This window comes from Ursus americanus, chromosome 13 (genome assembly GCF_024610735.1).
Source record: "Ursus americanus isolate L20-20 chromosome 13, mUrsAme1.1.p, whole genome shotgun sequence".
NCBI classification, from domain to species: Eukaryota; Metazoa; Chordata; class Mammalia; order Carnivora; family Ursidae; genus Ursus; species Ursus americanus.
Window position 1 is genome coordinate 31,533,880 of NC_142139.1, and position 23,620 is coordinate 31,557,499.

Below are 23,620 nucleotides of genomic sequence, written 5' to 3' on the forward strand. Positions count from 1 at the left end.
TAAAAAATTCTAATGACATCATCAGTTATAATGGGATGATATTAAGTACTGGCTGAGCATTTTTTCTATCCCTAGGAGTTAAGTCTGAGGATTACATTGGAGATATGACTGTATTCATTATCTCTTGCTGCAGAACAAATTACCCAAAAACGAGTGGCTTAAAACTATAAATATTTACTATCTCTCAGTTTCTGTAGGTCGGGAATTCCAGGGTGGCTCACTTGGATGCTTTTAACTGAGTGTTTCTCGTGAATTTGCAGTCAGATATCATCTGATAGCTTGACTGGGGTGAAGGATCCATATTATGTGGCCAGAAAGTTGGTGCTGACTGTTGGTGAGAAGCCTCACTTCCCTCCCACATGGGCCTCCCATAGGACTCCTTGAGTGTCTTCTGGATTTCCCCTAAGAGGGCATTCCAAGAGACCAAAGGAGAAGTGAACCTTTTTTTTTTTTTGTATTCAGTGGTCACACAGCTTCCTTGATTCAATGTAGGAGAAGCCCTCATACAAAGGCGTAAATAACAAGAGATGAGGATCATCGAGGATATCTCCGAGGTTGGCTACTATAGTGACTTATCCAATTTTCCAAGGCTGAGTTGGAGAGCTCTGATTATTGGCATAGGAATCCTAATTGCCTGAGGTTCTGCACTAGAGTCCATGATGGTCTGATGACTTTGGACATCAGAGGGAAAATGGGAGTGGGATAGACACAATTATGTCCCTGCCAACTCCTAGAACTTGTGGATATATTAATTCACAAGGCAAAAGTGATTTTGCAGATATAATTAACTTAAGGATCTTGAGACGGGGAGAGTGTCCTGGATTACCCAGTTGGGCTCAATGTAATCACAAAGGTCATGCACAACAGAGGCAGGAGAGACAGAGGGGATTTGGCAACAGAAGCTTGGGTTTGAGTGATTCATTGTCATGATGAAAAGAAAATAGCCTCTGAGAGCCTGGAAAAACCTGGATTCATCCCTAGAGCCATCAGAAAGAGCACAGCCTGGCTGACACTTTGATTTTAGCTCCATAAGACTGCTTTAGACTTTTGACCTCTAGAACTGTAAGGTAGCACATTTGTTTTGCTGTATGCTTCTGTTTGTGGTAATAGGAACAATAGGAAATAATGCAGTGAGTGAGAAGGAGGAGACTTTTTTTGGGGGGGAGAAAGTGGGGTATGCTTTTCAGCTTGTTCCTCCTCTGAAAGCTACAAGGCTGTCTTGGTAAACTCTGTGTGAAGAGAAGTAAACATTTCCCCCCATTGATTGCATGTTTGCTGAGCTTCCACACTTGTGGTCTTGTTCTGCTACTCCCAGAGCCTGAGAAAAAAATATGGGGGAAGGAACCATGGCAGCACAGGGACCCTGAATGGGGAAAGAGTGCCCCCCTGAGTTCCTTGTTCCCAGGGTAAGGAAGAGCAGCGCTGTTGGAGCACAAAGACCCTGAGGCAGGGAGGCAGGGGATGCATGGGACTAGACACTCCCTGCTGCTGACATTGTCAAAGCAGTGCGGCAGCCAAAGGTTGTAACCAGGTCTCACAAGGGACTTCCGGTTCCCAGGAGAGCTACTTGAGATTGAGCGTGGCCCCCAACAATAGATTGCAACTTCAAAATGGAGAGGATGACGTCTTTGTAACCAAACTGAGACTGCCTTAATTATTAAAAATGACAAAAAATTCAAGACCCACACTGAGCTGCTCAGGAGGTAGCCCACTGAGAGTGGGTTTGCACTGAGCGGACTTGGTGTAAGTTCCTGGCACATTGGAATATATTTGGCATCCACCTCAGTAGGTCTAGATGCTTCAACCATGCTCGTTATAGAACCATTCTTACACTGAATAACATTATGGCAGGGCAAGTAATGATAACCATCCAATTAAAGATACACCGTTGGTGTCAGAGGCTAAATTTTCCGCATTAATAAACATTCGTAAGTCTCAGTTGTGCTGCGCCTCTCTTGACCAGAGCCGTGAGGCCTAGGTAAATTACAGGGCTGTGCGTGCAGCCTCCTGGATCACGGGAATGATTGCAAAGTATGGAGCACCATAGTGAGCTTCTAATGACTGTTATCATCCTGGTTAAATCAGGAAGGAAGTAGAGGAAAATGAGCATCCAAATGTTGCTCGTGGAAAAAATAATTGTGTGTTGTGGCAGAAGATGTACAAAAGAAAATGACAAGTTCAAGAGTAGGAGGAAGTGAGGTTTGATTTGAATGTCTCTTTGGGATACTTGTTTTAAAATATTCAGATGTTTATATAGGTGGAATTGAGAGAACTTTCTCAGAATTTAGCAATCAACCCATTTCTCTGTTATTCTTTTAAAACTGCAAAAAGTGTGAGATTTAAATTTTTTATATGATGTCTTCTGTAAAGCAGAGCCTTTAAAATTACATATAATGTTTGATTTTTAGCAACAAATTGCAAACACCAGATTAATCAGAGCTTTCATGTTTTATGCATCCTTTTAAAAAACATGGGTAATTTTCTGATGATATTAGTTAGAATTTGATAAGCCTTCTACATTTCAGCCAGCCTATGCATATTTATTCAAGCATTAAAAATATATAAGAAGAGACAAAGCAACCTTAAACCATATTTTTTAGTGTCTTAACTTGTGCAAAGTCCCAGGGCGGTGGATGGAGTCCTGTCTCCATGAGAGATGTGGGGCAGAGGGGACACGACCTGGGTTTTGTAGTCAGAGGACCTTAGTTCAGGCTTAAATCTTTGATTTTGTCTCTTTTTGGCTGCGTGAACTTGGAAAGTTACAGCCTCTCTTTGAAGATACAGTTTCCCATCTATAGAGTGAGTGCAACCCTTCACGCTTATGTGGGATTCAATGTTACAGATGAGATATCTATTTTGTCTCTTCTCCTTAAGTACTTTAAAAGTTTACATAGATATGTAATGACAAAAGGATGAAAAAATTAAAACCTAAATGCTTTAAACTTCCAAAATATTTTATATATTATACTATATATGAAAGGATATTCTTGTTCTTGTTTTTTTAAATGTAGGTTCTTGCAAATTAGTACACCATTCTTTTTTTTATTGAGGCATAATTAACGTACAACATTAAATAAGTTTTGGGTGTACATAATGATTCAAAATTTTTCTAACTTTTTTTTTTTTTAATGCATTTGACAGAGAGAGAGAGCACCAGCAGGGGGAGCAGTAGAGGGAGAAGCTGGCTTTACACTGAATAGGGAGCCTGATGCAGGGCTCAATCCCAGGACCCTGAAATCATGACCTGAGCTGGAGGCAGACGCTTAACCAATTGAGCTACCCAGGTGCCTCTATGGTTCGAAATTTGTATACATTGTGAAATGACCACCACAGTAAGTCCAGTTAATATCCGTCACCACACATAGTGATAGATTTTTTTTTTTTTTGTGATGAGAACTTTTAAGATGTGAACTCTCTAAGCAACTTTCAGATATTATGGTGTACGTCCCATCCCCATGACTTCATTATTTTATAACTGGAAATTTGAACCTTTTAACCCCCCTTCACCCATTTTGCCCACCCCTAACCCTACCTCTGGCAACCATCAATATACTCTCTAATACATCATTATTTCTAAATTTGAATAGTACATCACATTTTATTATGATAAATGTGTTAGTATTCCTTGTAAGACTCTAAAAAAGATTGCATAGATGTAGGGCTTAATATATAAGGTATATAAAGCATGTAAGGGAGAGCATGTAGATGAGTATGATAAAAGACTAGTTATAATTATGTTATCATTAAAAATACAATTCAACAAAACTTCTTTTGAAAATCTGTTGTGTATCAGGTATTGTCCTAAGTATGCCAGATTAAATGGTGAATAAAATATACACAATATTTATTCTGATGGACGTTGTATTTTACAAACAGGAACTTGTGAGGTTATCAGGAAAACTAAAGCTAGAAATTGGAAAATCCTAAAATAAATAAAATATAACCAGTAAAATGAAATTTTATTCTGAAGGAAGAACTTTTCGGAGGAAGACTATAAAGGAAGGCAGAGTTAAGGTGGAACTAATTACATGCTACATTACTGCATACCTGTTAGCATTGTCTTAGGCTACTCTGGTTGTTCATTTTGGAAAATGATACCTATTAAACACCTGGCAGTACTAAGCAAGGGTTGGAAAGTAATATTCACCGGTCTTCTCTAGAGAATCTTATAGTCTGGTATAAGGATAAGATAATTACTGGAGACAATATATGATATAGGTTATATTCCATAAAAGAGGGATAAACAAACTAACAATAAAACAACAGCAGAACAACAAACCAGATAGGAATTTAAAGGAAGGGGGGGATTCAATTTGCTTTAACTAGAAATGACTTGCTGCAGAGGGGAGGCAAATGTGAGAGACGTTGAGGGCTGGGTAGGGTTTGTTCACGTAGAGATGCTGGTGAGGGTGTTCCAACAGAAGAGGAGCCTTCTATGTAGGAATCTGGGGCCAGTTAGAGAATAGAAAGAGCTTCACTGAGTTCTTCACTGAATTGGGGAGCATATATATATAAAATGTTCTTTTTAAAAAAAGATTATTTATTTATTTTAGAGAGAGAGAGAGAAAGTGAGAGAGAGAAAACTCGAGTGGGGGGAGGGGCAAATGGAGAGGGAGAGAAGCAGACTCCCCACTAAGCCCAGAGCCCTATGTTCTCTCAGGGCTCGATCCCAGGACCCTGAGATCATGACCTGAGCAGAAATCAAGAGTTGGCCGCTTATCTGACTGAGCCACCCAGGCACCCCATATGTATAAAATATTCTTTTTGGGGTTTTTTAAGATTTTTTTAAAAAAATTTATTTGTTTGACAAAGAGAGAGACAGCCAGCAAAAGAGGGAACACAAGCAGTGGGAGTGGAAGAGGGAGAAGCAGGCTCCCAGTGGAGGAGCCTGATGCGGGACTCGATCCCAGGACTCCGGGATCATGCCTTGAGCTGAACGCAGACGCTTAATGACTGAGCCACCCAGGAGCCCACTATGTATAAAATATTCTGATCAGCTTGACTGTCCACTTCAATCGCCAGAATATTTGGGACCTCACATTTTAAAAGGAATATGGATGAAATAGAAACTATTCCAAGGATGATGAGGGAGCCTGAAATGCCATTTGAGGAAGGGTTGGCAGAGTCATAAACTTATCCAGAAAGAAGAAGCCTGGAGGACACAATGGAAACGGAATTTAAGTAGGCAGAGGGGTGTCTCATGGAACTGGGCAGAACTAGAGTCTAAAGGTGGATGGAATTTACAGCTGTCAAATCTTAACTGTCTTTGGAGATGTTTAGACAAATAGGGATGATGTTTGGCTGGGGCAGTTGTTCCTCACTGGATTGGCAGGTGAATTAAAGAAAGCCCAAGGCTCTTCCAAAATCAGTATTCTATAATCCTATTTGCAATTGTGATCCTATTACTTGAAAATGTATTTGGAGTTACTTGCAGAAAGATGAACATAGTAGTGTTATATTTAAGCGTGGGGAAAAACTTTTTGAGTGGGTACTTCTTCTTGTGCTTCCCAGCGCACATTCACCCTCTGTGCACCTCTGCTTCTGAATCTCTATGGACTGGTGATGGTGACCCCACTTTAGCTCTGGAGGCGATGCCCATGATCCAGACTTCGAGAATCAGGCTATCCAATTGCCCTGGCCGCCATGATTGCTTCAGGAGGGGGAGCATGACCCATTCAAGCCAAAACTATAAAACAAGAGTTTCAGTAGGATTTCTGGGAAGGATCATCTCTCTTCCACGCTGGATATAATGCTGAGAAAAGTGTGCAGCTGCCACCATTATCTACCATGTGAAGCTCATGACAGAAGCCACACATGGGAGGTAAGAACCAAGTGATGGAAACTCAGTCCCAGGGACGTCATTTGAATCCTCAAAATCACCATGTTTGAAGACAAACAGAGGTAACTCTGGACTTTTCAGGGTACGTAAATTAAGAGATTTTGTTTTTGTGAACTGGTTTGCAAAGGGTGGTCTATCACTTGCAACTCTGGGGTCCTAACTGATTCAGAGCTAATGGTGCAACAATTTAAAAATGGACACGTAAAGCTTGGCATAGCTACTCCATAGCTTGTAGGTGGTCACTACAAGTTATTCTCATGCAGACTGTATCACAACATGGACAGAGACAGGATATACAAAATGCAGCCAATCCTCATTACTGGTGGATTCCATATTTACACATTTGCTGACTTCCAAAAATTTCTTTGTAATTCCCAAATCAATACCTGCAGCTCTTTTGCAGTCATCCATGGCCACGTGTGGAGTGGAGACCCTGTCAAGTTGCCTGTTGCACATTTCCCAGCCCAGCTCGAGCCCGACGGTGCTCTGCCATCTTGGTTCAGCGCTCCTGCTCTCAACACGTGCTCTTCCTGAGGTTAGTTTAGTGACATGGTTTCTACATTTGGGTGCTTTTTCTTGAAGCTTTTACTATTTCAAAGGGCCCCTGAGTGTGCTGGGGAAGCACGGTCTACTGTTCTTCAGCACAAGAGAGCTGTGATGTGCCTTAGGGAGAAAATACATGTGTTAGATAAACTTGGTTCAGGCATGAGTTCTAGTGCTCTTGGCTGTGAGTCCAATGTTAGCAAGTCGACAATATATATTGAATAAGGTATCTTTAGACAGAAATACACATAAAACATGGTTATCTATGGTTGGTGAAAATGTTATGACCAGAGGCTCACAGGAACTTAGGTTCCTGTATTTCCCCAAGGACTGAAGTTTGGTATTAAAACTTAATAGAATATCATTACAATCAATAACTGAATATAGGTAAAAAGTACACTCAACAGGAAAAGATTGGGAAAAAGGTGAATTGAAATGACAGTGGTTGTTGTTAGAGTGATAGGAATGTAAATTTTTAAATCTTTCTCCTGGTTTTCAAATGTTTAAAAATAAGATAATAACACTATGGTGAAAGACATATTGTACATTAAAAAAACCCACAGAAATCAAGAAAACCAACAAAATAATGCAAAAAACACCTTGGGCATTCTATTCAGAGCCAGTTTAAAGCAATATATTAAAATTAGTTCATTACTTTAGAGTCTCGCTTGATTTAAACATACAACCGCCCCCCCCCCACATACTAAAATCATTGTTATAACTCAATTTGATTGTCCACTTAAATCACCCAATTTGGCTCTTAATGATTTTTTTTCCTCCCAAATCAAATTTACATCTAAGAAATGTGTCAAAGCTCTAAATGTATAGATTGTAATAATTAGAGCATTAGAAAGGATGCTGGGATTTATTTCATCCAACTTCCCATTCAATATAAATCTCTTTACAGCATCCCCAAAAGAAAAGCATCCAATTTTTAAAATGTTTTCTATAAAAAAATGTACTACAAAATAATCTTTCTGGTCAGTTATAACTATTACGAATATTTCTTGTATTTATCCATATTCCCATCCAGTCTATCCTTCCCAACTGCAGAGACTAAATCAAATCCTTTTTATAGAATAGAGATTTTAAATATCATAAGAGAGCCACCACGTTACTCCTGTGGCTTTTCTCCCCCTCTGGGTTCAATATCCCCAGAAATTTTACTCATTTTTCCTAAGAGTATTTCTCTAAATCCTTTGTTGTCTTGCTCACCTCCCCACCCCCCCCAACTTTCTTGAGCTCCAGCTTATTGATTTGCCTTTCTTGATTTGAAAGCAGGACTGAAGAAAATGCCAGATTTGCAGGCCCAGTAATACCACTGCCCCCACTGCACGTGGCATTTTCAACATAGGAAATCTGAAGTGGGGCTGAGAGTGTGGCTTCTGGAATGAGTACCCTGCCTCACAGTGTGACCACTGCAAAGGGCTAACACTCATTGTGAGGAATAGCAGCGTTCACTGGTAATTGCTAATTCAGTGTTTGCTACAACTTAATAGAACATTATTACCGTCAATAACTGAATATATGTAAAAAGTACACTCAAAAGGAAAAGATTTGGGGAAAAGGTGAATTGAAATAACAGTGGTTGTTATTAGAGTGATAGGAATGTAAATTTTTTAGTCTTTTCCCTGCTTTTCAATTAAGAATCAATTTAGAGGCACAGCTCATATTTCTTGTGTTTTAAGCTTTTCATCTCTATTTGCTAGTTCTTTCTCTAACTTTCATCAATAATATATTCAAACAAATTATTCCATTTCAATCCCACTCGACCTTTTTATTTTTAGGTTCTGCTCTGTCCACTTTTATGGAAGTTGTAGATTTCTTTAACAGTGGTGTTTATATAAGCTGTAATTAAAACTTTTTCAAATTATTAGAAGTACTTTTGTCATAGTACATAGTGAAAAAGTTTTCTGAAGATTTATTTATTTATTTTTAAAGATTTTATTTATTTGAGAGAGAGAATGAGAGAGAGAGCAAGTGAGAGGGGGGAGGAGAGGGAGAAGCAGACTCCCCATTGAGCAGGCAGCCTGATAGAGGACTTGATCCTGGAATTCTGGGATCATGACCTGAGCCGAAGGCAGTCGCTTAACCAACTGAGCCACCCAGGCACCCCAAGATTTATTTTTTATTTGAAAGAGAGCAAGAGGAGGACGGGGGGTGGGTGGTGGGGGGAGAGGAGGGGCAGAGGGAGAGGCAGACTCCCCGCTGAGCAGGGAGTCCATGCTGGGCTCAATCCCAGGATCCTGAGATCATGACCTGAGATGCAGGCAGACACTTAACCAACTGAGCCACCCAGGTGCCCTGTACATAGTGAAAATTTTTTGTTCTGGGTTTGTTACCCTTTTTTTTCATACCATATTTTTATTTCACACACATAGTGCCAATGTTTTCATCTGTTAAAGCTGCTGATGATATAATGCAATTTTTAATTCTTCTAACACTAGTCACTTAATAATAAAAAAATCATCTATAGGATACTGGATGATACAGAGGAGTATGCAAAGATTTTTGTTAATTGTGCTCTAAAAAATCTTTGTGCATCCAGCTAGCCCTAGTGGTAAATTATGTATTTTAGATTTTTCTTACAAATAATCTTATTGTTGAATAAAACACCTGTCTTAATATGATGTCTACAATTTAGTTATATATTTTATCAAAATCATAATAATTTTGGATTTAGGAATAGAAGCATGAACATTGCTTTACATTTTTATTTCTATACCCTTTTCAACTCAATTATTTCTTAGTTCACTTTAATAAAAGAGGATAATTTTACCCATCAAAATTCATTGAAAAGAAATATCTCTCAATTTCTTTTTTTCTTTTCTGCCTTTATATTAGCTATAAAATATTCCTAACTATCTTCTGTGTAAATATTCACCCCACCATTATTCATTTACCTATCTCCTCCATTCATATTTCCATGATGATTTATATCCCATAATTCCACAGACATTTATTGGTAAAGAACCGATTAGGACAGAGTATATAAGCCGGGGATTGTATAGCTTGATATCTAGAAGGGAAATTTGATTCATTTGATTTCCATGTTGTGGAAAATATTTGGATTGTTGGCCAGTGTTTCTGGTTCTACTTTTTCTGGACACACGAGGTTGGGGCATAGGGGTGGGAAAGGCATTGTATTTCTATGCTCCCTCAAGGTTTGGTAAGATCTTGTGACTCCTTTGGCCAATAAAATGTGAGTAGAGGTACCATGTGATGCTTTGGGGCAAAAGTACTTAGCTACCCTTATCCTTGTGAGACTGCCTAGCAAGCGCATTCATTTCCTGCTTTGTGATCTTGGGTGCTGTGAGTGTTGGTCTGCAAACTGGCTCCCATACACCGAGAACAAGGAGAGAATGAGAGAGGTAGACCACTCCAGATTGGTTGGTGGCAGGTTTCATAAGCAAGGGGACTTAGGTATGAGGCTTGTCTTCTGCCACCGTAAGACAAGCAGATCTCTGCCCATGCCCGCTAGAGTCTTAGAAGTTTATGTAGAGCCTTCACTGGGTTCAGCTGGGTATACTGCCCACATGCTCTCAGTAGCACATTGCTGTCTCAAGGCTGCATTTTTGAAAATAGCTCCCACTGTGGGAAAGGTGGACAGAGTGCACATTCCAAGACAAGGGAGGGGCTGGGGAGGTTCTGATTGCCTCTCCCAGCTTGGGGGTCAACTAACTAGCAGTCACCTCCACTTGATGACCTCCCTCAACAATGAGATGAAGGCGGTCAGCAAAGCTGAGATCATGCATCCAGGACAGACGGTGAAAGACTTTGGGTGAGTAACATGTTTACTGTGCTAAGCCCTTGATATTTTAGAATTTATGTTACCACAGCATAAACTAGCCAATCCTGACTGAAGTACATGGCTGCCATTTTTTGTTTTAATTTGTCTGTACCTTAACCGGCAGTCATTCCAATTTCTCCATACCTATCTTTGACTGGTTTTTGATAATCAGTTGTCTTTTTTTTTTCCTAAGGAGTGTGAAGTTTGGGAACCTGTCTTTACCTTCTCAAATGAAATGGACTAGACATAGTGTCCAGCTACAATGCTTCCTAATCCATTTGTGTTGGTTCTAACAAGAACATTTTTTTAAGCATAGGGAGGCCATTTCCCCATTTGTTTGATTTTATGGAGGAACACAATGCACTATAGCAATAGTGAATGGGACACCAACCAGAGAGTAGAAAAGAACTATAGAACTGCTGAAAAAATTGAAAACCATTAGCAAACAGCATGCTTGTCTAGCTTTGATAAAAATGACTGAGGATTTGACGTTCTCTCTTTTCTAGAAATCTTTGTTCTTGAATAAGTGAGTGAAGAAGTACTAGTTTGATGTGCAGACTTCCTTAAAATTCTTTTTCCTTGGACACTTATTTTATACTATAATCCTTGTACTAAAGTGGCCTCTGGAAAGAAGAATTCAAGGTACTATATGGAGGAGGAGGGGACACAGTGGTTCATTTAACTTGAATGCTTATCAGGTCTTTGGAAATCTTAGCCTGGCACTCCCCGAGCAAGGAAAGGATAATTTCTGATGGAGAATCAGGGACATATGAGAATTCTGAAAAAAAAAAAAATCCATTTATAAAATACATTTGATCCATTTATAAAATACACTCATCCAAAGCAAATTCATTTAGAGTCTAAATGAGGCTTGAATTGATCCAACAAAGAATGTACAGTAGTTGCAGTGCCAGGTCTCAAATGCAGAGTGCTGGGCAGTGCTTTAATCTGCCGGTGCTGTCATTATATATTGTAATCACCATGATGGCACCTGCTCATTAGGAATTCATTGCGTGCTCAGGTGGCTATAATGCACTTCCATTTGTATTCAGAAACAATTTAGCATTGGAGACTTAAAAGTCATTTGATCAATCTTGTGTGGAGCTCTTGTTTTTACTCCAGGCAAATTAATGTGAAGATCATTGTAACATATTAAACAGATTTAATTGTTCATTGATCAAGCAGTAACTCTGAAATGCACAAACTTTAAGATGTAATATTTCCTCAAATTTCGAAGGTGTGAAAAAATGTTATTTTCCTAGTTAGACCGAGTGACAAAGACGGAGGAAGATGAACATTGAAATATATGTAAAACTTATTAATTCCTTTTTTTGACATGAGATTACTTTGGTTTGGGAATCCAAAGGGTGTATTATATATGTATGGCTTGCTCATAAAATCATAGTTTCTTATATATTCAAGAGATGATTTTTTTTGAAGATTAGCTTTTTCCTTTATTTTAATGCATTTTAAATGATTTCAACAGGTGCTTCAAGCTGTTGAACTTGGGAATTTAGTATCTGTTCGCATTTTTGCCAAGCTATGTGAAGCTGTCAAAACTTGAGAATAGATATCATCAAAGTAATAGTAAAACATAGGAAATAATGATGGGAACTGGGCTTTTGTGAACTGCACTATGTCATGCAATAGAGAAAGCACTTATTTTCAGAGAAGAGGCTGAAGGACAGAAAAAGAGAAATCCCTCCCCTCTCAAACTTACTACATGCAAATGTTACCACATGAAATTCTTCTAAACATTCTTGTTTTATGAATAAGAATATGATCTTTATCGATAGATTCTACTTCATCCTCTTAAATTTTTAATAATTCCAAACGTCTGTAAATCATGTGTGGAATTGCAACCCCTTGGAGGAGATCATTGTAATGATCTAGCACAATCCCCTCATCATACTGGTGAGGAAGCTGAAACCTAGTTATCAAATTAAAAAGTATTTTTACTGTCAAGACCTTACAGAAAGAAGAGTACTAAAGAATGACATTACTAGGAACAATTTAATGATCTGAATATTTATTTCATAGTAATCTAAGTGCTCCAATCTCGAATGGAACCATTTTAAGGTCCTATAATTATTTTAGGTTTTCTTATTTTTTTTTTTTTAGAAGGACGGGGAGAGAGAGAATCTTTTTTTTTTTTTTCCTGTTAGAGAGAGAGAGAGAGAGAGAGAGAAAGAATCTTAAGCAGGCTCCATGCCCAGTGCAGAGCCTGGTTCAGGGCTCAGTCTCAGAACCCTGAGATCATGACCTGAGCCGAAATCAAGAGTCAGATGCTTAACTGACGGAGCCACTCAGGTGCCCCAAGGTTTTCTTAGTCTTAATTTGCATGGTTACTCTAAAAGAAACCAGATTACTGAGTGAACACTGAGGACTGAAACAAGCATGCAGCTTTACTCACTCATGTATTTATTGACAATTATCTTTTGAGAACAAATAGAAGACTAGGTATTATTCTAGATGCTTGGGATATATTAGTGCTTATACAAACAAAAAGTTCAGCTCTTGTAGGGGAAGACAGACAATAAATAATAAACCTAATAAATAAGTTGGAAGCTAGAAGGTGGTTGTGCTATGGGAAATAATAGAGAATTGGAAGCATGGGGTGGGGGTTAGTGAAAGCTGGTTGCATCTTTCAATATGGTGGTCAAGGTGAAACTTTAGAAAGGTGACCTATGAGCAAAAATCTGAAGGCAGGGAGGGAGTTAGCCAAGTGGAAATCTGGTGGAAGTGCATTCCAGGCAGAGAGAGGGAACAGCTAGCATGAAGTTCTAAGGTGAGACTGTGTTCGGTGAATTAGACAAATAGAAAGGAAGTCAGTGTGGGGTGGAGGAAGAAATAGGGATCCGAGGAGGAGAGACTGACAGAGGGTCAGACCACATGGGACCGTGTAAAGAATTTGGTTCACTGTGAATGAAATAGATTTGCCTGGGGGAGTGGCATAATCTGGTACGGTGTTCTTAAAAGATCCTTTTGGCCATGTTGATGAGAACCTCATCTTTAAGTGGAGCTTTATCTTCATATACAGGCTTCCTTAAAACCTATTTCCTTTGAGCTCTTTCGTGTTGTTCCTCTGTCACCTGTGCGTTCGCTTGACGTGAAAGACTTGGAGTATTTTATGACTCTTCTCAATTCAAGGCTCCTCCTGTTCCCAGACCAGCAAACCCTCTCCTGCCCTGCTTTGCCGTGTGCGCCACACCTGTGTGGCTCCTGGCTTTGGTCACAATGGCTGGGCCTCTCTCGCTTCTCTTCCCACTGGGAGCATTGTTTTTAGCCGTCCAAGGGCTCTACGAATAGCTACTCTATGTCTGAGATTCCCACACATGTGCCAATGGCTTTGAGAAAGTTAAAAACAAAATCCGCCATGTTCTACTTTTCAGACTTGTTGTTGTTCTCCGTTACATCATTTTAAAAGTTATTTTTTTTCCACTTTGGGGAATCTGTGTTCCTTTTAATAGGAAAATGGTTATTTCCACGGGTCTCTCCTCTAAAATACACACAAGTTCTATCCCAGTACGTGGGTCTTTTCTAAAGATTTTTTTGTGAACCCCTAAGAGAGAGATATACTACGTATGACAAAGCAAACTTCTTGGAAATTCTCCCTTCTCCAAAGTTCTGCTGATTATAGCAGTTGCTGAGTACTCATCTCTGTCTTTCCTCTTGCCCCTCTTTTCTATTTTTTTGTCTTGGTCTTGTACTCTCTTTCTGTATGTCTCTTTCCAGGATCATAGTTTTTTCTCTTCTGGGTAGCATCATGTAGGGTCTATGTAGAGAAGTCCAGTCCTCTCTCATCGCATCCAGTTTGTCCTCACCCTTACACCTGCAGCAAAATGAAGCATCTTTCTCAGTATCTATTCTCCTTAGGAGGTGGGAGGAAGATGGGTGTATAAATGTCTATAATTTCATATGTTTTGTCCTGGTCCCATAATTTTTATTTTTATTTTTCTAATTATAAAGGCAGCATATTTTCAATGTTGAACATTAGAAAATAGAGACACACAGTCCCCAGCAAAAAAAAAAAAAAAATTTCATAATCCTGTCACCCAGTGATAACTTCAACACATTTTTTTGTATTTTTCCAAGATTTGTGTGTGTGTGTGTGCATTTTTTTAACAAAAATGGATTCCTCCTATGCCTAAATTTGTAATCTTATTAAATGTAATATATCATGCCTAAATCCATGTCAGTTAACAAATGTTTCTTTATTAACAATGTTTTAATGATTTAATAATATTTTATTATATGAATGCACTATTATTTATTTACTCATTACCAGATACATAGATATTTAGATGGTATTGTAGATAATGTTTCCCATATCCTAAATTTTTCTTTAGAGTAAATGTCTAGAATGTGTATTTTAGGTTGAAAAATATACACATTTTTATATTTTTGGGTGTATGTTGTCACGTTGTGCTGAGAGTGATAATACCAATTCTTCCATTCTCACCCAGCTCTTCCTCTCCTTCCAAACCATCTTCAATACAGAATTTTATTTTTTTAAAAAAATGATTGCAAATAATAACATACACACAAGTTGCATATTATTATTGGTTTACCTTTTTGATTGCTTGGATCATTAATGAAATAAAAATATGTCAACAGCCTTCAGGTTTCATCTTGGACATCCTTTTTTCTCCTGGAAAGAGTTTCTGACCCCTCCAGTTTGGGTTGACTCTTTCCCGTGTCTTCCCATAGAGCACTGTACTTTGAGTACCACATTCTAATCTCTGATTTACTCTTCTTTTTGCTTCACTGGACTTTAAGTTCTGTGACAATAGGTATCCTGCTGTCTTGCTCATCACATGCCAGTAACTGACACATCATAGCATCTAAAGAAGTCATTGTTAGTCAAACCCCAAACCATGATTTTTTTTTTTTTTGCTTTGTTTTTTAAAAAATAGGCTATACATTATTGAAGTGTGTTTGCATGTCTGTGTGTCTGGGAACCATGATTTTTAATTTTTTTTTCTTTTTACAGATTTATTTATTTATTTGAGAGAGAGAAAGAGCGAGCATAAAGGGGAGGGGCAGAGGCAGAGGGAGAGAGAGAATTTCAAGCAAATTCCATGCTGAGTGCAGAGCCCACTGTGGGCTTGATCCCACAACCCTGAAATCATGACCTGAGCCAAACTCAGAAGTCGGACACCCAACTGACTAAGCCACCCAGGAGACTCTGGAAACCATGATTTTTTATAATCAGTGGTGAATATCTTCTTCCCCTTGTTAATGAACATATGTTTTACTTAACTATTTTAAAAGCAAAACATGAGCTTTTTTTTTTTTTTTTCCTCTAATTTCCAGAGACTAGAAACAAATATGCACATATTTGCTCTGGAATATGGATGGGTGGATGGATGGATGGATGGATGGATGGATAGCTAAAAGGAAGTTCTTTGTATTATCTGCTCTATTTCTAATCCCTTGAAATCTACTTAGCTGGTTGAGAATGTACCCCCACCCTTTAGACTGAAATTTGACATAAAAACACCCAAACAAAGCAAAACACAGGTAAAGAGGAAACTAAGTAAAGAGTGTTTGGTACCTCAAAATGGATTCTCCTCTACTTTATAAATTAATTCAAACTTGGAGTTCTACCTTTGGGTTGGTTTTCAGGGAATCCTTGTTTTTTCGAGTTATCTAGATATTACGTGTTGTCCTGTCCTAAATGAATAATGAGAAAAAGGGATGTCTGTATTGAAAACTCCAGATCTTAACCTTTTTCTACCATATATTCCAGAAATTTCCAACTGAGTTTCTACAAAAATCTATTCTAAGCCTCAAATGATTGGTTACTTTATTAATAGATACTTCAAATTAATTTTTTTTAAAGATTTTATTTATTTATTCAACAGAGATAGAGACAGCCAGCGAGAGAGGGAACACAAACAGGGGGAGTGGGAGAGGAAGAAGCAGGCTCATAGCAGAGAAGCCTGATGCGGGGCTCGATCCCGGAACGCTGGGATCACGCCCTGAGCCGAAGGCAGACGCTTAACCGCTGTGCCACCCAGGTGCCCCTCAAATTAATTTTTATATAGCAGATATGCTGTTTGGCTTAGCTAAATTAATAAAATTTATTATTATTCAAACATTAATTAAGAGGTAAATGATGTTCATAATTTTAATATAACTGTTGGGAAAGCAGAGAAATGGTCTTGGTAAAAGTTCAAATGAGTTTTGATTATTTAGATATCTTTGTTCAACTAATGTGAATACAGTAGGAAGGGAACAGATTTAGAAGACTTATAGTTATCTCAATTACTGGTAAAACAACTACCAAAGGACATTTGCTTGTGTGACAGCAATATAAATAATCTTCTATTAAAATAAATTTTTGAACATAATGAAAGTATGTTGGGGATTAAGAGTTGGATGTGAAGCACTAAAGGAAAGAGCTTGAAATAACTCAGAGATAATGTTTTTAATTTGTCCCTACTTCTAATTTTTAGGCTGGGCAACGGCCAAAGCTCATACATAGTCTAAGTATAAATAGCACAATTGCCTGGTGTGTGGATTGTTAAAAAGAGAAGACTCTGTTCTCCTGGAGATCTGTTTATTTTTTCAGTTAACAAAGAGTGAAAGTCCTCTTCTGACTTTTTTGCTTGGGTGACTAGATTAAAAAGTATGCCATTTATGTTTGGTACATTTAATTAAATGTTTGGCTTGAGCTTATAAGGAACTTCTATTTATTTTAGTGACTTCAGACTGCAATAGATCATTAAAAATTCCATTAGAGATTGTTGTTGATGTTCTGATTTTTAAAAAGTTTATCTAACAGGATAAAGCTTCTCTATTACCAAAGTTTTGACTCTCCTTTCATATATTTTTGCACTTGGTGAATGTCTTAATCTTATCATCTCTTAGTGGTTTCCTGATTTTGTACTTTGTGACTCAGATAATGCTATTTAATCAGTGGGCCTGACTAATAAACCCAAGCTGATGCTCACTAATATCTCAGCATAAACAGATTTGAATGAATGTGCTATCAATCTTTTGTCAGCACATTGCTTTTTTTGTGCAATTGCCCATATAGTTATTGCCCATTTTATGTTGTAAGCTTCGGGAAAATGAGAAGTGTGTCTGTGCAACTTGATCTGAAAAGTTATTAATAACATATGAAGCCTGGTTAGATTAAATAATGATGACAATAATGATATTAGTAACAATTTTAACAATTAAATAAAAAACCTATTTATTTCACTCCTGCTTTATGCCTGGCACTGTGCTAAAAATTATATACACATTATCTGTGTGAGATTATTATGTGGATTTTATTTTATTTTTATTTTTTAAAAAGATTTTATTTATTTATTCGACAGAGTGAGAGATAGCCAGCGAGAGAGGGAACACAAGCAGGGGGAGTGGGAGAGGAAGAAGCAGGCTCCCAGTGGAGGAGCCTGTTGCGGGGCTCGATCCCAGAACGGCGGGATCACTCCCTGGGCCAAAGGCAGATGCTTAATAACTGAGCCACCCAGGCACCCCTATTATCTGGATTTTACACATGAGATATTTGAGGTTCCAGGAGGTTAAATAATTTGCTGAAGATTCAGAGTTATTAAATGTTAGAAATAAAAAGCAACCCACTTTACTCCAGGGATCATAATATGCTATTACATGTATTGTTACTGCTAGATAGTTGAATGACAGACATCTATACTGTCAGGTGTGTTGTGTCTTAACTGAATTCCTATCATGATAGAGCAGTGCTTCTCAGACTTGAATGTAAGCAACTAGTTACAATGTAGATTCTGATTCAATGGGTCTAGAGTGAGGGCCTGAGGGCCTGCATTTCCAGCAAGCTCCCAGTGATGCCAGTGTTGGAGGCAAATGAACCACCGCTTTGGGAAGCAAGCTCTAGAGCAGAGATGCCCAACATGATTGGGCAGGAATAGTAGGAAACATGCCCTTCAGCTGTTCATTGAAAGCATTCAGAAGTTTTCAGCCTACAGAATTTTTCTCTTCCTAGAAGAATCTCACATGCCGTTCTACACCTCCTAAAATCAGTGCCGAGGAGAGCCATGAATACTGGTGAACACCTGCTACATCCCTCACATAGTTCGGAATAGAATAGGATTGAAAATGACTGAGCCAGCCAGTTCAGAAGCTAGAATACTAAAAGCCAGTTTGAGGCCCAGGTGACAATGTCAATGCTAAGGCAGACGGGAAAGAAAACACAAAGACAGGGAGCTGAGTTAGGTGAAGAAGAGAGGCTAGAGGAGAAAGATGGGTGAACGTGGGGGGAAATAACCGATTATAGACAGCGGTGAGTGTTGGGAATGCACCAGAGATGGCCAGAAGGAGCCCATCTGACATTGTGGCAGAGCACACTGTCCTCATGTTGTCACGGGGCCTCTGATGATAGTTTTGACTCATGGCAATCTCCAAGAGAATATCCTATGTCCGTTAGTCTCTCCTATCCACTGGCAATTTCAGGATGAATATTCTGAGCTGGGTAAAAAATAATCTTTCACCTTCACTTTAAGCTTTGAAAGAACTCTTCTAGAATGATCTTGTCTTTATAACTTAGCTAATGCCTTTGTGTAATTGGAAAGAGTGAGATGAAGTAGAGGTCGTCAAATTCCATCAGTTACTTTGTTCTTGAGAAGTGGGTGTGTACATGTGTGCCCATGCAGACATATACACATCCCCGCCCACCTACACCCACACACACCACCTCTCCTTTCATATCAGCAGACTGTTGAAGAATGAAAGCTACATTTCTTCAGTTGTGTGTTAAACAAATCCCAGCTTTGCATTTATAATTCCTTGTTTGCAAAGACAATTAGGTGAATATACCTTGGCCAAGTTATAGAGGTAGATGCCAGATGGAATTATTATAGAGGGCACCAGGTAGCTTATGAAATATAAATGTTATTACAAGTTTGTTATTGCTTCTGCAAACCCTCTTGTAAAATAAAAACTTGCAGGAGGTTCTGGTAATATAGATAGTAACAAGGGAAAACTGTGGGTTAAAGGCACTATGGCTTACAAATAATGATGAAGACATGAACCCAGATTTTGAGGGTCACCAGCAAGGTTCTCATTTCAAAATGCATTAAGCCAATAGCAACCGCCCCAGACTTTTTTGATACAAGCCTTCTCAAATAATCTCCTGTTCATGTGCTCACATATGGAACAGCTGATTAACACACTGAAGCTGTCTAACTAAAACTTAAATAAATTTTCGGAAGAAAAAAATTCAAAACTGTGTTTTATGACTTAGTACACAGATAAATATATTAATATCATATATTTATATATGAAGATATTTTCTTCAACCTAAAAAGTTCATTTTCTTTTTTTTTTTTAAGATTTTGTTTATTTATTTGACAGAAATAGACAGCCAGTGAGAGAGGGAACACAAGCAGGGGGAGTGGGAGAGGAAGAAGCAGGCTCATAGCAGAAGAGCCTGATGTGGGGCTCAATCCCATAATGCCGGGATCACGCCCTGAGCCGAAGGCAGACGCTTAACGACTGAGCCACCCAGGCGCCCCTAAAAAGTTCATTTTCTATTTTAAAAGTAATGTAAACATTTTCATGAACCCCTCCAAAATATTGTGGACCCCTATGCACTGTGTCTACTGTGCCAAATGGATAAGTGGGCCCTGATTGGGTCTTCATTGAAGACTTCATGTTTATTAATAGAAAAGATCCCTCTTCTGTTTACTGAAAACACACACACGCGCACACACACAAACACACACACACAAACACTGAAGCTCACTAAAGCCACCAGTGAGGATTTTATGCCACTGTATCTCTGATGGGAGTTTTCTAAGCCTTACAAGTGTGTTTACTCTCATCAGGTGTTTGGTATGTATGGTTCCATCTGGATGGAATCTGTGCTATCTATCTCAAAATTTCAAAGAGATTTCCTGAATTACTGATTCATTAATTTCCATATTTTCAACCTACAATCCATGCTGGTTTCCTCCTTAAGAAATTGCAAGCAAGTATTTTTTTAGCCTGGTAGTTTATGTGAAAGGTATCTAGAATCAGAGTCACACTTATTCCACTATTTAAAAGAATTTTTTATTTAAATTCCAGATTCACCACTTCCATACACCACCCAGTGCTCATCACAAGTGCCCTCTTTAATCCCCATCACTAGTTCATGAATCCCCCCTGCCCGCCTCCCCTCTGGTAAACATCAGACCTCTGTAGTTAAGAGTCTGTTTCTTGGTTTGCCTCCCCCACCCCGTTTTTGCCCCCACCTTTGCTTGTTTGTTTTGTTTCTTAAATTCCACATATGAACTTATTTCACTATTAATTGTTGCTCTGGACCTTATCACTTGGTGGCGAAAACTAGCAGGAATGACATAAGATTGTTCGCAACATTTATTGGTAATTACGGAGCCTTTAACTTTATGGAGAATAGATATCATGGTCCAGGCTTCACAAACTTCTAATTAAACCCGAGTTACTGATGATTCTCCAGAAGTTGCATCTTAATAGCTTTAGCTGGTTGGGATCAGGTGTGACCTCTCTTAAGGATCAGAGATGAATTTAGTACCTTTTCTTTCAGATTTAATTCTAAACGACTTGCTTTGGGATTGGTTGGATTCATGTTCCCCACTGTACAGAATGTTTTTTTAAAGATTTTATTTATTTATTTGAAAGAGAGAGAGAGACAGAGATAGTGACAGCAGAAGCAGGGAGGAGAGGGAGAAGCAGGCTCCGCACTGAGCAGGGAGTCCGATGTGGGACTTGATCCCGGGGCCCTGGGATCATGACCTGAGCCGAAGGCAGACACTTAACCGACTGAGCCACCCAGGCCCCCCTACAGAATTAAATATAAGTACTTTATTGTCTTCTATATAGATGACATAGTTTGATTTATCCCAAATCATAAAGGACTTAAGATTCAACCAGTCTTTCTGTTGCACTATAAGGTCTGGAAAAGATGCATTTGAGATAAACTGGTTTAGAGTTTGAATTATGATTTTTAGAATATGTACTCTAGAAAATACTTTGTTTTTCTCTATCAGCTCTATATTGTTTGTATTGCTAGTCAATTTATGAAGTCCATCCATCACATTGCTTTCTCTATCAGGAGAACATTTCCTGACCAGGTTTATTATTTGATTGAAATTTTAAATTTTGTCCTAATGGATTGAATTATCATAATTTAAACTATTATGGTTATTAGCTTTCTAATTCTATCCTTAAGTGATAAAAGATAATCAATTCTGGTTTAGTGATAGTCTTTAAACACATGAAATGTGGGTTGAAATTAACATATTATTATTAGATACTAGTCTAAATTAGTATTTGGTGTTATTGATTTTATTCATAGTTTTCTGACTGAATAGCTTTATACAATTTTATTTAAAATTTCATAATTTGAAAAATTCGGCTTGGGATGTTATATTTTCCTCATTTTTCTAGAGAATATATTTGTGAAAAGAAATATAGGAGTTTATATTTTTGTAGTAATGTTGGGCCTGGCTGAAGTTTTCATTTAAGTGGTGATTAATTTTTTCTTTCTGCCCCAATATGAAAATTGAAGAGCTTTCTTTCTTTCTTTCTTTCTTTCTTTCTTTCTTTCTTTCTTTCTTTCTTTCTTTCTTTCTTTCTTTTTCTTTCTTTTTTATTAACTAAAGGCAAATTGATTCTCAAATAAAAAAACCAAAAACTCCAAATACACAAGGAGAACCTTTCTTCGTAGAGTTCCACTACTGATAAATAAAATTATATGAAATAAGAGATACAAGCCAATGAGTCTCCATTATAAATAGCTAAGTCTGAACTGGATCTTCATAAAACACTTCTGACTTTTTCTCACTTCTTCCAAAAAAAAAAAAATCCATCCCCATGTTTTTCTATAATTACTTTGTAGATATGTATTCACTCAAAATAAAGGCATATGGAATCAGAGAGCCATAACTTTTGAATCTTTAAGATGTATTATCTTTTAAAATACATATAATGATGTCAATGTAGACTGTTAAAGAAACTTCTTTGGGTTTTAAAGCAGTAAATTGGGAATGGAATCCTAGCTTCTTGAGTGAAATGCCATGAAGGGAAAAGTAATTTTCCTAAAACCTTTACACCCCCTGAGGCAGTTTGGTCCATGCAGGGGGCTGAGGGACATGGCACTAGCTGCGTTTTCCCTGTGCACTCAGTTCTACCCCTGGGAGATAGAGAAAGTATAAGACACAATCCCAGCTCCAGAGGAGTTTCCAATTTCAGTGAGAAGTCAAGATCAACACATACACATAGATACATACATACAACCGAGCCCCCCTTGAGGAAAAAGAATAAATTAAAAAAAAAAAACTACAAATACAGGATTGGGAACAAAAATGAATACTTACAACCAGAAAAGAAAATTCTGATAAATTATTGGAAACTTAGAGACTTGGGTGTCTTTTTTTCTGAGAACTTTCTAGGCAACTTACCAGAATTGCCTACATAGGGAAGCTTCCTGAGTTCAGCCAGCCTTTCCCTTCCCACCTGGAACATTCCACAGCTCTAGGGTTTCCCGGCCCTCACAAGAGCCTGCACAGATGAAGAACTCTGGGGTTTTAGTTTCACTGCCTTGCTACTCCCATCAGTCTGGGCAGACACCTAGTTCAAATAGCCATTAAGAAAACTGTAAAAGACACCAGCAACACCAAGGGATGTTAAACATTCAAAAAATATATTTGAAATTCTTTCTGCATTCGTCTATTTTTTTAAATGATCTCATTCAGCATCCAGTAATGTAGCAGAACAGGCAGAGTAGACGTTCCTTCTTTATATATAACACTGGATTCTCCAAGTAGACTCCAATGGATTCTACCTATATCGTATTACCCAGAGTCCCCATCCGTGAAATCCCCGCATGTGTTCATTCCTTCAGTATTATATGCCTCGCACCGCTCTAGCTGCTGCAACTGAGGAATGCACGCGACAGATGAAGCCGCTGCTCTCACCAAGACACAAATATAGCATGTGCTGTGCGGTGAGTGACAAAGGAGAAACAGAGGACAGAAGATGACAGGGTCTAGGGCACTCAAGGAGAGCCTCTCTTTAAGGTGATGGTGAAATGAAAGTACAAGCAGGAAGGTATTTGCTAGAAGAGCATTCCAGTCAAAGGGATCAGAAAGTGCAAAGGCTCTGGGGTGAGCCCCACTGAGTATCTTAGAAGTACAGCAAGGATGTCATTGTGTCTGGAGTGGAGAGGGAGAAGGAAAGAGGTGATGAGGTTAGGGAAGTAGCTAAGAACAAGGTGACGTAGGGCCTTGTAGGTCATGGTCAGAAATTGGGAGGGTACTGAGCAGAGGGATAACAGTATTCTGACTTGGGCTTCAGAAGGGCCACTGTGATGGCTGTGTTGGAGTGAGGACACCAGTGAGGAGGCCAGTACAAGAGAGTGCAGGTAAGAGACAGTGGAAGCTGAGAGTAGGGTTTTGCTAATTGGGGATGTTAAAACTTGGTTGGATTCTTTGTTC

The 23,620-nt window shown here is 38.5% G+C and overlaps 1 long non-coding RNA gene across 3 annotated transcripts in view; it reads left to right on the plus strand.

The window, feature by feature from the left end:
- The window catches only part of LOC148109072 (uncharacterized), a 45,037-nt gene that overhangs the window by 2,550 nt on the left and 18,867 nt on the right, over positions 1-23,620 (plus strand). Inside the window, exons 2-4 of one of the 3 annotated variants that reach the window (XR_015726497.1) lie at positions 3,142-3,332; positions 5,512-5,821; positions 6,232-6,374. This is a non-coding gene — a long non-coding RNA (uncharacterized LOC148109072). Of the gene's footprint in view, positions 1-3,141; positions 3,333-5,511; positions 6,375-23,620 lie in introns of all 3 variants that reach the window. The other 2 variants (XR_015726498.1, XR_015726496.1) reach the window with 2 other exon arrangements.